The 15,213-nt window shown below is 39.9% G+C and overlaps 1 protein-coding gene across 7 annotated transcripts in view; it reads right to left on the minus strand.

Moving 5' to 3' along the window:
- The window catches only part of SGCD (sarcoglycan delta), a 954,698-nt gene that overhangs the window by 354,383 nt on the left and 585,102 nt on the right, over positions 1-15,213 (minus strand). The window lies entirely within an intron of this gene.

Here is a 15,213-nt window from a genome sequence, read left to right on the forward strand (position 1 = left end):
GATGATTTTCAGCCACACCCAAGTTAAACATGCTTTTAAGATGCCAATAGTCATTCCTTTAAAAGTGAGCTTAAGACTCTCCACTAAATTTTAGCAACCAAATCTTCTCTTTGCGAGGCAATTTTCCAAGTGGTCAAGTTGACATGAATAATGGCAAGCATTTACTGGTGTCTACCCAGATCTACCTTCTGTTTAAATCTTCATCAGAACTCCGCAAAGCAAGTATTATGAATCCCATCACCATAAATGAGTAAATCAAGGCTCAGAGAAGTTAAGCTACCTTGCTAATATCACCTGGCTCATCAGTAGCAGAGTTGAGGTTTGATCCCAAGTTTGATTTCTCTAAACCCATTAAACCACACTGCCTCTAACACTACATTTTTTCACACATCAGGATCTTTCTAAAGCATCGGTGGACACCATGGCTTCAGAACAACTCTGGACAATGAGAGTGTGATGGAAAATGAGCCAAGAAGCTGGGTAGGTCTGGAGTAAGAGGATTTGTTCCAATGTAATTAAGTCTGCTGGTTGTGAGGCCTCTTAACCCCTCTAAGTTCAATAAGTGATTTGTCCAATATGAGAGAAAAGAATCAATAAAGTCCATTAGAAAACAGAAAGAGAAGACAATTTCTTAAAAAACTGTGTGGGAGGCATACCATCAGTTGAGAATAAGAAGTATTCATCCTAATGTGCAGACATTTAGAAGGTTCTAGAAATCAGTTCACCTTTGGGATATTGCAGACTATCAGCATTCTTCATGTACCCTTGCTGTTGATTCTTTGTGACGTTATTGGAATGCTCCAACCATGGAGACTGGGGGCTCTGAGGAACAAAGACCGTGATCTCTCAGCCTACAGAGTATCATGGGAGGATGTATGGCATAGTTATTAGGAGTTCTGGGTTTACATTGGCTTCATGTTCCAGGTCTGTCACTTACTGCAACCACGTGAAAGTGACTTGACCTCTCTTTGAAGCCTTAACTTCCTCATCTGGGAAAAGGGGATAATTAAGTGCTCACTACCATGCCTGGCACAAATAAGAACAATAATCTCAATACATACCATCCTACTCACGACAATAATCCATTTGGTAATCTTGCAGTCCATGCACTTGTGAGTGGCCAAATACTGTTTTGTGCCAATGAGAAAGCAAAGCCCTATTGTAAACAAGCTTCCTTTTTCTAATGCAGAAGGTATTTGTATTAAGTGTGGGTAATCACAGTCTGTATTCACCCTCACAGGTGAGGTCCCTAATTCAGCCACGATGAAGCTAAATGGTCTTTAAAGAAAGCAAGTGTCATTCCACATCTTTCTTCCCTAATTACGACTTTTTTTCTCTTTTTCCTTTTAGCTCATTTATTTTTACATTTTGAACCCCTCAAATATTACATAAGCTCGTTCTCCTTGTGAAATGTTCAATAAAATACCATGACAAGGGAAAGGCACCTTCCACTGGCCTCTCCCACCTACCTCACCACCCCAACCCCTATCACCATTCAGCATTTCCCCCAAAGGGAACTATGGTTCTCAGATTTTCTAGGGATCCACATACAACATTACTAGACTGCCATCATCTCTTTTTCCTTTGTCTTCCTTTGTCCACTTTCACCTTTGGCATCTATGCAATCATCTCGTCTTGAAAATCCTCTCTTTGATTATGCCAAATCACCCCTTCATGCATTCTTACTGCCTCCACTTATCACAGCGGCATGTTTACATTTATTTGTTTGATCATGTGATTACTTTGTCTCCCCCACTGGACAGCAAGCTTCTTGAGGAAGGAACTGCATTTACTTTTGTTCGCCACTGTACCTCCAGCACCTAATACAGTGCTCAGACAACAGGAAGAGATCAACAAACATGTATTGAGTACCTGACTGTTATTCACTCATTAGGCTATAATCAGATAGTAACTAGATTAACAACAGATTTGAAGAGCTGAGGATTTCAAATAGGAGCCATTCACCTAATTGAGACCAGGAAACTATTTTTTCAAAGAAAACCACAAAAGTCAGAAGCACAGGGCGCTCCACCAGTGAATAAACAAGACACAAATTATCCCCGCTCTCATGAAATCCTCCTTGCCAAACTGCAATTCAGGTTTCAATTGAGAATATCTGAAATTCCTTATGTGAACTGTAAAGCATTCATTTCTAAGACAGCAACCAACTATGTGTGGCATGAAGCTAGTTTAACCCAGTGAGTGACTAAGTGACCCAAATGATCATTTTCCTCTATCTTTGGGTTTTAGGGACACACTTCCCCCCTCTTACCTTGGAATTAAGAAATTTGCCTGAGAGAGAAAATATGCTTACTTAACATGGCTGACTACAGTCTTGTACTTCCTGATATTGACCAACCCAAATTTAATGGTCAGCTAAGGAACAAGAATGTGCAGAGTCTTTTTCCATATATCCCATAAACAATGGCTCCATGACTTGCCTCAATCTGGAAAAGGCAACTGTGGTCGAGTTCTACTGCTCATTGTCATTCTTACGTATTCTCAAGTTGGGAGGCTGGCTATGGTACTTACTAGACATGAGACCTTCAACAGATCTCTGAGCCTCAGCGGCCCCTTCAATCGAAAGGGTAAAATTAAATTATTCCTGCTATGTCTCTCCCATTTGTAAAGAATCACATAACACAACAAATGTGAACAGGCTTCCTAATGTGCAAAGAACTTTTACAAGAGTAAGGATATTATGGGGGTAGAATGGAGCTGTTTTCCATTATTGTGTCCTTTGGAGTATAGTAGGCACCTAAAAATGCCCATTGAAATAAAATGATGACTATGCCAACATGGTAAAGATAATGATTTCATGGATCTTTTCACTGTTAGTTTTTTGAGAAGGCAATCACACACCAGAGGCTCCATCACAGTGTCTGGTCATAGCAGGCACTTGCTAAGCGGGTATTGAATGACTCACACCCTACCATACTATTTTACAGTAAAAACGGCTTAAACTGCTCCCAAATTCCACTCACTAACTCATTCTTTAACAGTAAACACAAAGAAGTGCCTGGGTGCTCAGTAGGTTAAGTGTTTGATTCTAGACTTTGGCTCAGGTCATGATCTCAGGGTCCTGGGATTGAGCCCGTGGTCCTGGGATCGAGCCCCACATTGGGTTCTCCCTCTGGCCCCCCCACCTCTCATGCATGCTCTCTTTAAAATAAATAAATAAAACAAATCTTTAAAAAAATGCAATATGGAATGCCTGGGTGTCTCTGTCTGTTAAGTGTCTGCCTTCAGCTCAAGTCATGATCCCAGGGCCCTGGGATTGAGCCCTGCATCAGGCTCCCTGCTCAGCGAGGAGTCTGCTTCTCCCTCTCCCTTGGTGATGCCCCTGCTTGTGCTCTCCGTCTGTCTCTCTCTCAAACGAATAAATAGAAAATTAAAAAATAAATAAATAAAATTTAAAAAATTTAAAAAGCAATGAACACAGAGTACCTACAATTAGAAAAGTTAAGTTTTAAGAGATGCTAAAGACTCCTCCATTTAATAAATCTGGCTGATAATTAAAATCTGGTCAAAATGCATAGTTTTCTTTACATAAGCATTTCAGCTAGAAGGTTTCTCTGTGAAATAGAAGGGCTATGCTCCTACTAAGGAATTTCTTTCTAGTCTTTAACTCCTAATTTCTCAAAGCAACAAGTGGTTAGATTATTTACATGTGGCTTAGTGAAGGCAAAAAAGTAACTCGAAAAGCGAACAAACCATGATTCTTAGAACACAAGAACCAGTTATGTAGTTAGTGTAACTCCTTAAAATACTCATGAGAATAATTTTTTAAAATAATTTTTTATTATGTTATATTAGTCACCATACAGTACATCATTAGTTTTTGATGTAGTGTTCCATGATTCATTGTTTGCATATAACACCCAGTGCTCCATACAGTACATGCCCTCCTTGAGCCCAAGGATAAAATTTCTTGAGTAGTCAATGGCTGAACCAGTAGTGAAGTGTTTTTTTGTTTTTGTTTTTTTTTTTGAGAGAGAGAGTGAGTGAGTTGACGGGGGGCAGAGGGGGAGAGAGAGAATCTTAAGCAGACTCCATGTTCAGCATGCAGCCTGACATGGGGTTAGATCTCACAACCCTGAGATCATGACCTGAGCCAAAATCAAGAGTCGGACTCTTAACAGACAGAGCCACCCAGCCTCCCCTGCTGAAGCAGTTTCAAAATGTCTATTCCTCATTGCTCTTAGCTACACACTAACCATCATGGCTATTGGACATTATACAACTAAATCCATTTGGGTGTTATACGAAAACAATGAATCATGGATCACTACGTCAAAAACTAATGATGTATTGTATGGTGACTAACATAATAAAAGAAATTAAAAAAAAACTAAATACATTACTAGCTAATGACACATGTATTTTTTTTTTTTTTTTACAATAAACATCTCTAAAGAAAGCTGAAGATACTTGCAAATGACACTACAAAGGTCTGATTTCTAAGATCTAAACTTCTCAAACTCAACGCCCAAAAAAACAAATAAGTCAAAAAATAGGCAGAAGACATGAACAAACACTTCTCAAAAGTAGACATACAAATGGCTAACAGACACATGAAAAAATGATCATCATCAGTAGCCATCAGGGAAATTCAAATCAAAACCACATTGAGATACCACCTTACACCAGTTAGAATGGCAAAAATTGACAGGGAAAGAAACAACAAATGTTGGAGAAGTTGTGGAGAAAGGGGAACCCTCTTACACTGTTGGTGGGGATGCAAGTTGGTACAGCCACTTTGGAAAACAGTGTGGAGGTGCCTCAAAAAACTAAAACTTGAGCTACCCTATGACCCAGCAATTGCACTCTTGAGTATTTACCCCAAAGACACAGATGTAGTGAAAAGGGCCACATGCACCCCAATGTTCATAGCAGCAATGTCTGCAATAGCCAAACTGTGGAAAGAGCCAAGATGCCCTTCAACAGATGAATGGATAAAGAAGATGTGGTCCATATATACCATGGAATATTACTCAGCCATCAGAAAGGATGAATACCCAACTTTAACATCAACATGGATGGGACTGGAGGAGATTATGCTAAATGAAATAAGTGAAGCAGAGAAAGTCAATTATCATATGGTTTCACTTATTTATAGAACATAAAGAATAGCATGGAGAACATTAGGAGAAGGAAGGGAAAAATGAAGGGGGGGAAATCAGAGGGGGAGATGAACCATGAGAGACTATGGACTCTGAGAAACAAACTGAGGGTTCTAGAGGGGAGGGGGGTGGGAGGATGGGTTAGCCTGGTGATGGGTATTGAGGAGGGCACGTTCTGCATGGAGCACTGGGTGTTATGCACAAACAATGAATCATGGAACACTATATCTAAAACTAATGATGTAATATATGGGGATTAACATAACAATAAAAAATTTAAAAAAAACCTAATGATGTGTTGTATGGTGACTAACATAACAGAATAAAATTAAATTAAATTAAAAAAAAAAAGCTGAAAGCCAAAACTTTGAAGTTAGACACACCAGGATCTATATACTGCCCCTGCTACTTAGCAGCTAACGAAGCTGGGCAGGTTAAACAGGCAGTCTGTGCTTTCGTTTCCTCATTAAAGGGGAGATAACAGTACCTCCTCAGAGGGTCATGGTAAGAAAAGGAGGAGGTAACACAGGCAGGCACTTCCCACTGTACTCAATATAAGGTATAGCGTTTGCATGGCTATTAGCAGGTGTTGTTGATATGGTTGCGGCAGACTACTTTCCAAAGAGGGCCTCTACACCATCTCTGTACTGGTTTCCTGTGACTGTCATAGCAAATTACCATAAAACTGATGGCTTAAAAAAAATGATTCTCTTACAGTTCCAGAAGCTAGAAGTCTGAAATCAAGGTGTCAGTAGGGCTGCCCTTCCTCTGGAAGCTCTATGGGAGAGTCCATTCTTTGACTTTGTCATCTTCTAGAAGCTACCTGACACTCCATGTGGTAGCATCATCCCTCTCTCTGCCTCTGCGGTCATACTGCCTGCTCTCTTCTGTCAAATCGTACTCTGCCTGACTCTTATATGGATACTGATCATTGGATTTAGGGCCCAACTAGGTAATCCAGGATGATTGCCTCATATAAAGATCCTTAATTTAGATTAGTCCACATATGGTAACATTCACAGGTTCCAGGGATTAAGCCAAGGATGTATCTTTTTGGAAGGCACAATTCAACCCACTACAATCTCCTATCCTACACACTTTTCTAGAACCTTCAACTCCCTCATGTAGAGGTTGAGTCCATGTGCCCTTTCCTTAAATCTAGGATTTTGTATCTGTCTTCACCAACAAACTAAATCACAAGTGATGCTGCCTGACTTCTGAGTCTAGGTTATAACAGGATTATGCATTCCCACCTTGTGTAAGTGAAACACATGTTCTGGAACCCAGCTGCCATATGGATAAGAAGCCCAAATTAGCCAACATGGTGGGCCACATGTAGACTGTCTGGCTTGCTGAGGTCCCATTACCAATATGTGCCCATACATGTAAGTAAACATGCCTCTAGATGATTCCAGCCTTAGCTGTTGAACCAATCCCAGCCTGAGTCTTCCCAACTCAGGTGCTAGATATCAATGAGCAGATGAGTTCCACTCAAACTGGAGATTCATGAACAAAATTAATTATTGCTGTTACATGAAGCCATTAGGTTTTGGGGTAGTTTGTTGGGTAATAATAGGTACTGAGACCAATTACTCATTAAATAATTGAATGGATTAAGATTTTAACATTTTTAAATGGCACATGAGATATATTTCCTGGCATATAGCATCTTGGATTTTTATCTAAATATAGCATGAGCAAACACACACACACTTACTTCTAGAGGAAAAAAGGATTCAATCTCTCTCATTCTGAGTCAAAGAATATGGGAGGACCCAGTAATTAGACATAGAAACTATTTAAGTTCTAGAGGGACGACCTTGTATTTCATCTTGTCCAAACTGCGTATTTTTACAGATTGAGAGAATAAGGCTCAGAAATGGTCCCTGACCCTCCCCCTTCAATAGAACTATGTGCCCAACAAAGGACCACCTTGCTCCTCACAGGCAAGATGAAAAATCTATCACCGCCTCACTACCTTCCCAGTGAGGAGTATTGAAAGGAAGAGAGGAGACAGAGAACAGGTGTGTGGCAAAGGAACAAGGCCATTAGAACCAGTTATTTTGGGCCATCTGTTCATGAGATTATGAGAAACTTTCTTCTCCTCCTTCTGATAAATTGAGTTTTGTTTGCTTTTTGTTTTTCTACCTTAATCCTATGGCTCCAGGTCCTAAAAATTGTCTAGGACACAGAAAGAAAACACAAAAACTTTGTATGGAGAGAAATGAAAAACTTTTTTGTTCAAAGGTCTGAGCATACCCACCAAGAGCTATCTGAAAGGTAGGTTAGTAGGTTCTAGACCTGTTTTATAACAGAGAACTCCCTGCAATGATGGAAATGTTTTCTTTGTGGTCTGCTGATGAGAGTAGCTGTGGAATATTTGTGATGTGACTAGTGTGACTGAGGAACTGAATTGTTAATGTTATTTCATTTTAGACAGTGCAGTTCTAGACAACGTATTTACAAAGCCACTCCAAGCTTAGAAACCCTAACTAATGACTCTCGGGCAACTCCAATGACCTGAAACCTCCTATTTACTGGGTTTTTTTCCTACAGTCTAACTCCTGCCTGCTGTGGAAGGACTGATCTGCAAGTTCTCTGTGGTAACATACCCTTTGGGATTCGCAACTTCCCCCCCTACAATTGCTTCATGCCTCAGTGAGAGTGAACAGAGCTCCAAGATCTAGTCATAACTTCTGATTTTGAGAGCTATTCGGAGTTCTGAGTTAATGGAACTAAATAACAGCCCCATGACCCATAAGACCTAAAATTCCATGTGTGAGCAGCTATGTGTGATGTATGAAGAGAAAAATATTTCCAGGGAGCTTGTTGACATTCTTTATTGTTCTCAATTCTACAATCATTAAAAAGGAATTTTGAGTATATGAAAACAATAAGTGGCAAAAATCACGGATATTATCCAAATCATAGGCTAACACTGCACAGCCATTTGTTTATAATTAGAGCTCAAGTTTCTCAGTCTGACCTCTCGAGAGTGTCTATGATTTGCATTCGATTTGACTTTATTAGTGTCAGCTTCCACTCTTCTCCTTCCCCACCCCATCTTTTCTCTCCAGGGGCCTGAGCTCTCAATATTGGAACCCTAGTGTCTGAGGCTTCCCAACCAAGTTTAACAGACTGCATCCAGGCTACAGTCATGGTCCTTTCTCTGCTTTAAACATGACTCAAAAGGACTTACCCATCCTTTAAGACTCAAGAAGCCTTCCAGTAACTTCTGGCTTTAGCTGATTTCTTCTTCAATGCTTCCTTAAAATATGTGTCATTTTGGGAACAGATTAATATCACACTTTTTTTTTTTACTTCCTAGTAAATTATGATCTATTAAAATCCAGGATTTTATAATCTTCACTGTCTAAATAAAGCATGGTGTCCAGCACAAATAGTGTGCTTAAGAAATACTGATTGAATCGAAGCAAATATGACCAATAAACTGTATAAATTTGTAACAAGCTTGGTTCACAACATTTTGCAGCAGTTACAATGATTAAAATCATCCTTGAAGATTTTCATTCTTATAAAGGTACAAAACACAGTAGGCTGCAAAGCAAATAGGACATTGCAGGCCATACCTCCCAGCGCTGATCATGGAACAGAATGAACTTTTGTCTTTCGTTTTTTCTGCATTACAATTTTCATGCCACCTTAAAAAAAATAACATTTTGACCACAAGAGTCAAAGCACTGAGGGTCAGAAGCATGATACTCTCAGCATAGGAGCTCAAGTGAATGCTGCTCACACACACGATATATTCATTAACAGTGTTAAATGAAAAGTCTAACTAAAGCCAATAATATCATTTTCTTTCATTTGCTGAGCAAATCTGAATATTAACTAGGATGACATCTCCTGTTTCAATTCTGTTTCACACACTCTGTTATTACTCTTCTCATGTAATTAAAATGTAGCAGGTAGTTGATACACAGGAAGGAGTGTATTAAAAATACCTTTTCATAATCAAATTCAAGTACTCATCTCATTTGTGATCTGTCTACCTTAATAAATGAACTAATAGTTCATTTTAAAAGCTATATAAAGCTCTATTAACCCATCTTTACACATTTTAATTTAAAGTGACGGGCTATTCATGATTTTTTTCCCTTTCATTTATTCAATAAACATTCTAAATACTATGTGGTAAGCAAGGTGCTTAAACTTGCGGATTCATATATGAATAGTTTAAGCTTCCTGTCTCTGGAGCTCACAGCCTAACAAGGGAGAGGGCCAGGAAAATAAATGAATGCACTACTGAATGCCGCCCCCGCCCCCCCGCCTGACAGCAGGTACGGCAGAACACAGAAGACGGAGTGGTCAGTTTAATCTGGGAAGGCTTCAAGAACAAATGAGAAAAAAGAGAAAAGATTTTAAAAGGTAGTGTTTATAGAAGATCAAATGTAGATACGATTTTCAAGTGTCTGTCTGACCTAATGGGAGGGAAGACCTGGCCAGGCTGCCCAAAGAGCAGGACTCAGAATCGTGGCTTTGTCCTGCCAGCCCACTGCTGATGGGGCATCTTCCTCAGTGTCCAGGCATGCGAACGAGTTACTGTGTGATGTGCAACGTCTGGGCCAATGCAGTTCCCTCTCTGGGATGTCACCTGGGTAACAAGAGACGGGGGCAGGCAGAGGTGGGAACTGGAGAGGAAAGGTCATTATAAAGGGGAGGTCAAGGGCAGATAAATACGTGCTTAAATGGCAAAGAAGCAGAAAACCTGAATTAACACAGGGAGTTAGTTGAAGGAACAACAAAAGCGGAAGGAACCTGGCCTGCAAACAGAAGCAACTGTCCCAGGGCGTGAATGCCACGTGGTCCAGGACAAGAGGGTGGGCATCCCCACAGCAGCCTTGGTTCCTACCAGTGGTCTTGGTCCCTCTGCTGTGAGGTGCTTGCACGTACCCATGAGATTCCTCTCCTCTTCCCAGGGCATGTGTATCCTCACTCCCCTCTACTTGAGTTAGTTTGACTGGGTCCCGGTTCCTTGAGCCTTCTCCAAACAGACAAACAGATGATACGTCAGTGTTCTGAGTTATGGAACACACTGTCCATTCTCTCTGGCTTTTACTGTTTTACAATGTGTCCAATTTACAAGTATTAGAATGCCTTCCTCTGACCCTCAGTGGATCTTTATCTAACTTTAGGGTAAATAAATCATGTTTTAGACATTGCACTGAACAAATTCAATTTGTCTTCATGAAAAATAGCACTTGGCAAATGGGCAGCATAGTGTACTGATTAAGAGCATGGGCTCTAGAGCCAGACTCCCTGTGACCCAATCCCAGCTTCATCGCTCACTGACGGCGTGACCTTGGGCAAGTTACCACACTTCTCGGAGCCTCCGCTTCCTTACCTATAAAATATGGGCAATGGTGGTGCCGACCCCATAGGGTTTTTGTGAGGACTATATGGGAAAATCATTAAGTTCTGAGTTTTTATTAAACAAATAGACATTCATTTCTTATATAACCACTAATAAAATGGTTTGAATTTTATAATTTTAATGAATGGAAAGAGAAACAAGTTATCTATTAAATGAGGTATAGAACACTCTAATTTAGAGGACTTATCATGTGACCTGCACTGACCAGGTACTGGGCATCCAATATCCCATGAATGTGATCTGTACAAAGGCAATTTATAATTGACAAGCACATATTGGAAGCCTATTGTATACTGGCACTGGGTTAGGGCTACAAATATAAATAGAGAATAAGCCCTGTTCCTGAGAAGTCCCTGGCATGGTTAGGGCCACACAGCTGTGTCAGGCAACCTCACTTTCCGCTTTGATTCCATCATCTGCAAAATGAGGGTATCTGATGAGGTGACTCCTAAGCTTCTCTTTTGTCTAACAATGAATGACTTCACACTCAACTGGGCTAAGAGATCGTGCCATCTATTGATAATTCCCAAGCCTTTTAAATTTTATCACTTAATAAGCAATTTTGCTAAATGATACTGTAGATGATCAATATGGAATATTTGGGGAGGTCTTCGAGGCCACATTATGTGGACTGGGGGTGCTAGACAGTGTTGGCAGCCGCAGCCGCCCTCTATGGAGTGAGATCACACATGGTCAAGGCAAAGCCCAAAAGATAAAACCATAGTGTTCCAAAAGGAAGATACCTTAAAGTCTTAAAGACACCTAGTTTAATGTGTTCATTTCTATACGGAGTCTCAGAGAAAAAAGGTGATGTAGTTCATGGCCAGCTAGGCATCTAGTTCCCTGACATTTGACTTTTTTTTTTTTTAAGTAAGCTCTATGCCAAACGTGGGGCTTGAACTCACAACCTTGAGATCAAGAGTCACACACTCCATGGACTAAGCCGGCCAACACCCCGCACCCCTCCCATGCTAGGACTTTTTGTACTGCCCCACAATATATCACAATGGCTAAGAGACCAGTTTCCAGAGCCAGACTGCTTGGAATCAAATCTTTACTCTGCCACCTTAGAGCTATGCGATCACAAATTAAGTTATTGAGCTTCTCCCCATCCTTGTCAAGTTGGTACCACAATATTACCTACTCACATAAGGATTAAGTTAGATAATACTTATAAAATGCATCAGCATAGTGCCTGGCATAAAATAAGCCTTCAAAAAGTTACAATGGCAATGATTATAGCAAACACTAACATAACTTACTATGTGCCAAGCTACATTCTAAATAGTTTATACTCATCATCTCATGTACTCTTCACAACAATCCTATAAATTGGCAGGTACTGCTATTACTCCCAGGAAACCACAGCACAGAGCAGCTGAGGAACTTGACAAAATAAGCAGCAGAAGCCAGATCTGTATGTAGAGCATCCGTCTCCAGAGTCAGAGCCCCTAACCACGACACTATGGCGTAGGGTCTCTCATGACTTTCTGTTGCCAATATCAAGTCTTCCTATGGGTCAAAGGCTGCCATAAATGCTCAACACAAATTAACTCACTGAGTCTCCATGTCACCCTATGACATAGAAATTATTATTAAGTTTATATTGAATGTTTACATGAACACAACAAGGGGATAAAACAGAAGGCTGAGACCGTGGAGGGAGAGGGTCAACAGATACAGTGCAAAGAGAAATGACATGAGGACTGAACATTCATAACTATCAGGGAACTACTCTACGCAGAAAATGTTAATGGCTATTTCAGATGGAAGGGACATGTGTGATCAAATTAGAGACGGTGGGCCGGCCACAAAGACGGCGAGCCTTGTGGCAGCTGTATGGTTCTGTTGAAGAGCTGGATCGTTAGAACAATTAGGGGGAGGAGTACAGTGTAGTGGGAAGGGTTGGGCTTTGAAGTCAAACACTAGCTCTTTTATTTATTAGCTGTGTGTCCTTCAGCACGTCACTTAAATTCTCTGAGCATTTTTTTTAAATTTTTTTATTGTTATGTTAATCACCATACATTACATCATTAGTATTAGATGCAGTGTTCCATGATTCATTGTTTGTGCATAACACCCAGTGCTCCATCTGAGCATTTTTTTTAATTAAAATGGAGATAATACCTAATTTATAAAGTTGTGGTGAAAATTAAATGAGAGATATTTTAAGGGTCAAGGACAGGGACTAACAGAATACACTAACAGACAAAACATTTAGCAAATAGTAGTCCCCCTGTACAGCACAATGTGTTGATTAACCAGGATAGTTTGAATTACGGGGGTTCACAGTATAGGGAAAACACACACTCCTCCATGTATGGGAAAATTGAGAACCGAAGTGTCATCTTGCTCTCCTGCCTTATAACGAACACCAGAATATTCTGCGAAGAGCACAGGAGAGCAAAACCATGTGTCTTCTGATTTCCCTCTGGGACCAAGAAAACTTGGTTGGCTATTTGTCCAGACTGCTCTAACGGAAGGGCTCTTCCAGCATATATCCTTGGGGATGGCAGAGAACACAAGTCTGACCACAAAGTAAAATTCTGGATATCCAATCTTGGATACGTTGCCAAGTCCTCCCAAGTACTTTCATATGACATCACTCTCTTGGTTCATGATTACTCAGAAGGCTTGATTATACCGTGAACTTCCCAAATCGCAAATTATTGAATATCCCAGATGTTAAAAAAAAAAATCACTCTTTTCTGTTGATAATATTTTAAAATCCCTGCATAAAATGCTTAACTGTTATCCCATTGATTTCCTTGCTCTTTCACCCGACATAACCAATATAAAATTGGTTAATACCTTCTTCTTTCTCAAGATCTTCACGTCAGTAAATTACTATTTGTGGAATAGAATTATAATTCTAAAAGAATATGTTTTATACTGTGATTGATGGAAAAATATGCTTTTAGCTTGCAGGGAAAGATCAATTTTCTGACACTTCAGCTCTAGTTGCTCAAATGCATTATGATTATAAAGCACCAATTATGGCTAATAATGGCATTATTCTCACCTCAGTAAGTACTTGGTTTGGTAAAGCTTTAAGAACTCTCAATTTTGGCAATCAATTTAGTTAACTACAGGGAATAGCCTATTTCAAATAGATTATTACCTTACTGTCACATTGCTCCCCAAGCTCACATACAATCAAAGTGAATTGTCACTCAATATACATTTACATATACCCCTATTAAGCTTGCCAGATAAATACACACTCTAGAAGCCATAGTTGTACGATATCACAGTTTTCAAGATTTGAGTTCATATTCTCCACCACACTCACCCCCAAATCTTTCAGGTTCTATAACTTAACTTCACATGAGATTAGGTAAAAATCACAGAAATAGCCCAAATAAGGGGGGTTAGCGGGTACATGAGTTCCAGCTAAGTTCCGATGGGGAAGTAATGAATTCTATCTTGCTTTTTGGACCCCACCATTCAACTATCTCACCAGCCAGAACCTGGCAATATTCTAGAATTTCTTCCAATCCTTCATCTCCTATATCCTAGTTGAGGTACGCCAACACCATCTTTTAAATAAATGTCTTTTACATCTTTATTCTCCATTCTACTGCCCTAGCTTCAGTCTTCCCTTAATTAATGGTGCAAAACAAAAGCTTTTCCACTTTATAAGTTCATGAAACAAAAAATAAAAACATCACAGGGGCACCTGGGTGGCTCAACCCGTTACATAGCCAGCTCTTCATTTTGGCTCAGTTCATGACCTTGGGGTCCTGGGATCAAGCCCTGTGTAGGGCTCTGTGCTCAGTGGGAAGTCTGCCTGAAGATTCTCTCTCTCCCTCTCCCCTTCCCCCCACTCGTGCGCACACTCTCTCTCTAAAATAAATAAATCTTTAATAATAATAAATAAAAAATAAAAACATCACAGAACACGCACATCAACAGATGGCAATTGTGGTCCTTTGGATTTAGCACCATATGGACTCCGGACACCTCTTAGAGCCATAAGCTCTAAAAAGATGCAGCTCTCACTCTTTTCAAAGTTAGTCCATCTGTGAAACACAGGGAAAAATTATTGTCCAGGGTGATGAGTATAATAAGAAATAGATAAATGGGGCTACAGGAGGATCAAAGGTTTTACCAGGCAGCTATAGGAACATCAGGATGATGAAGAAAAGCAGCCTAAGCAGAAGATACTGCTCCCGCAAAGGCAAGGAAGTACAACCACGCAGAATGGGTTAAGGCTAAAAATGAACTTTACAATCCAGAAAAGGCAAAAATCCACTATCCTACTGGGGAGTTCCATATGAAAAACCTTCCTGTTAATTGTATCATGGTCACATTTCTTTATCAAACAGGATTTATTTATATTGGCAATCTAATTGTTTACTTTTGATGTCCCAAGAAACAAAAGTAATCTCAGGGCAGCAGCTTACTACCCACTATGCGTTCACTAAAAGTGAAAGTACTTATACTGCCAGAATCTCTCAGGATAACTCCAGAAATCATATTTCCAGAATTTTCTTTTCGTTTAAACTTTAATAAGTAAATGTTCAATGTGCATAGTGCCCCTAACTACCAATAACAAGAATTTCTTCAAAGAAGCATAAACACAAATTCTTTAAAAAAAAAAAAGTGAAGCATAGCTACCCTTCCCTCATTTCCATCCTGCTCAGGCAGTGGCAAAGAAAATTGGCCTCCTAAAAATCAAGGAGAATCTCAATT

This window comes from Mirounga angustirostris, unplaced genomic scaffold, assembly GCF_029215605.1.
Source record: "Mirounga angustirostris isolate CCGP_5_RB_7025 unplaced genomic scaffold, mMirAng1.0.hap1 SCAF_7, whole genome shotgun sequence".
In the NCBI taxonomy this organism is placed as follows: domain Eukaryota; kingdom Metazoa; phylum Chordata; class Mammalia; order Carnivora; family Phocidae; genus Mirounga; species Mirounga angustirostris.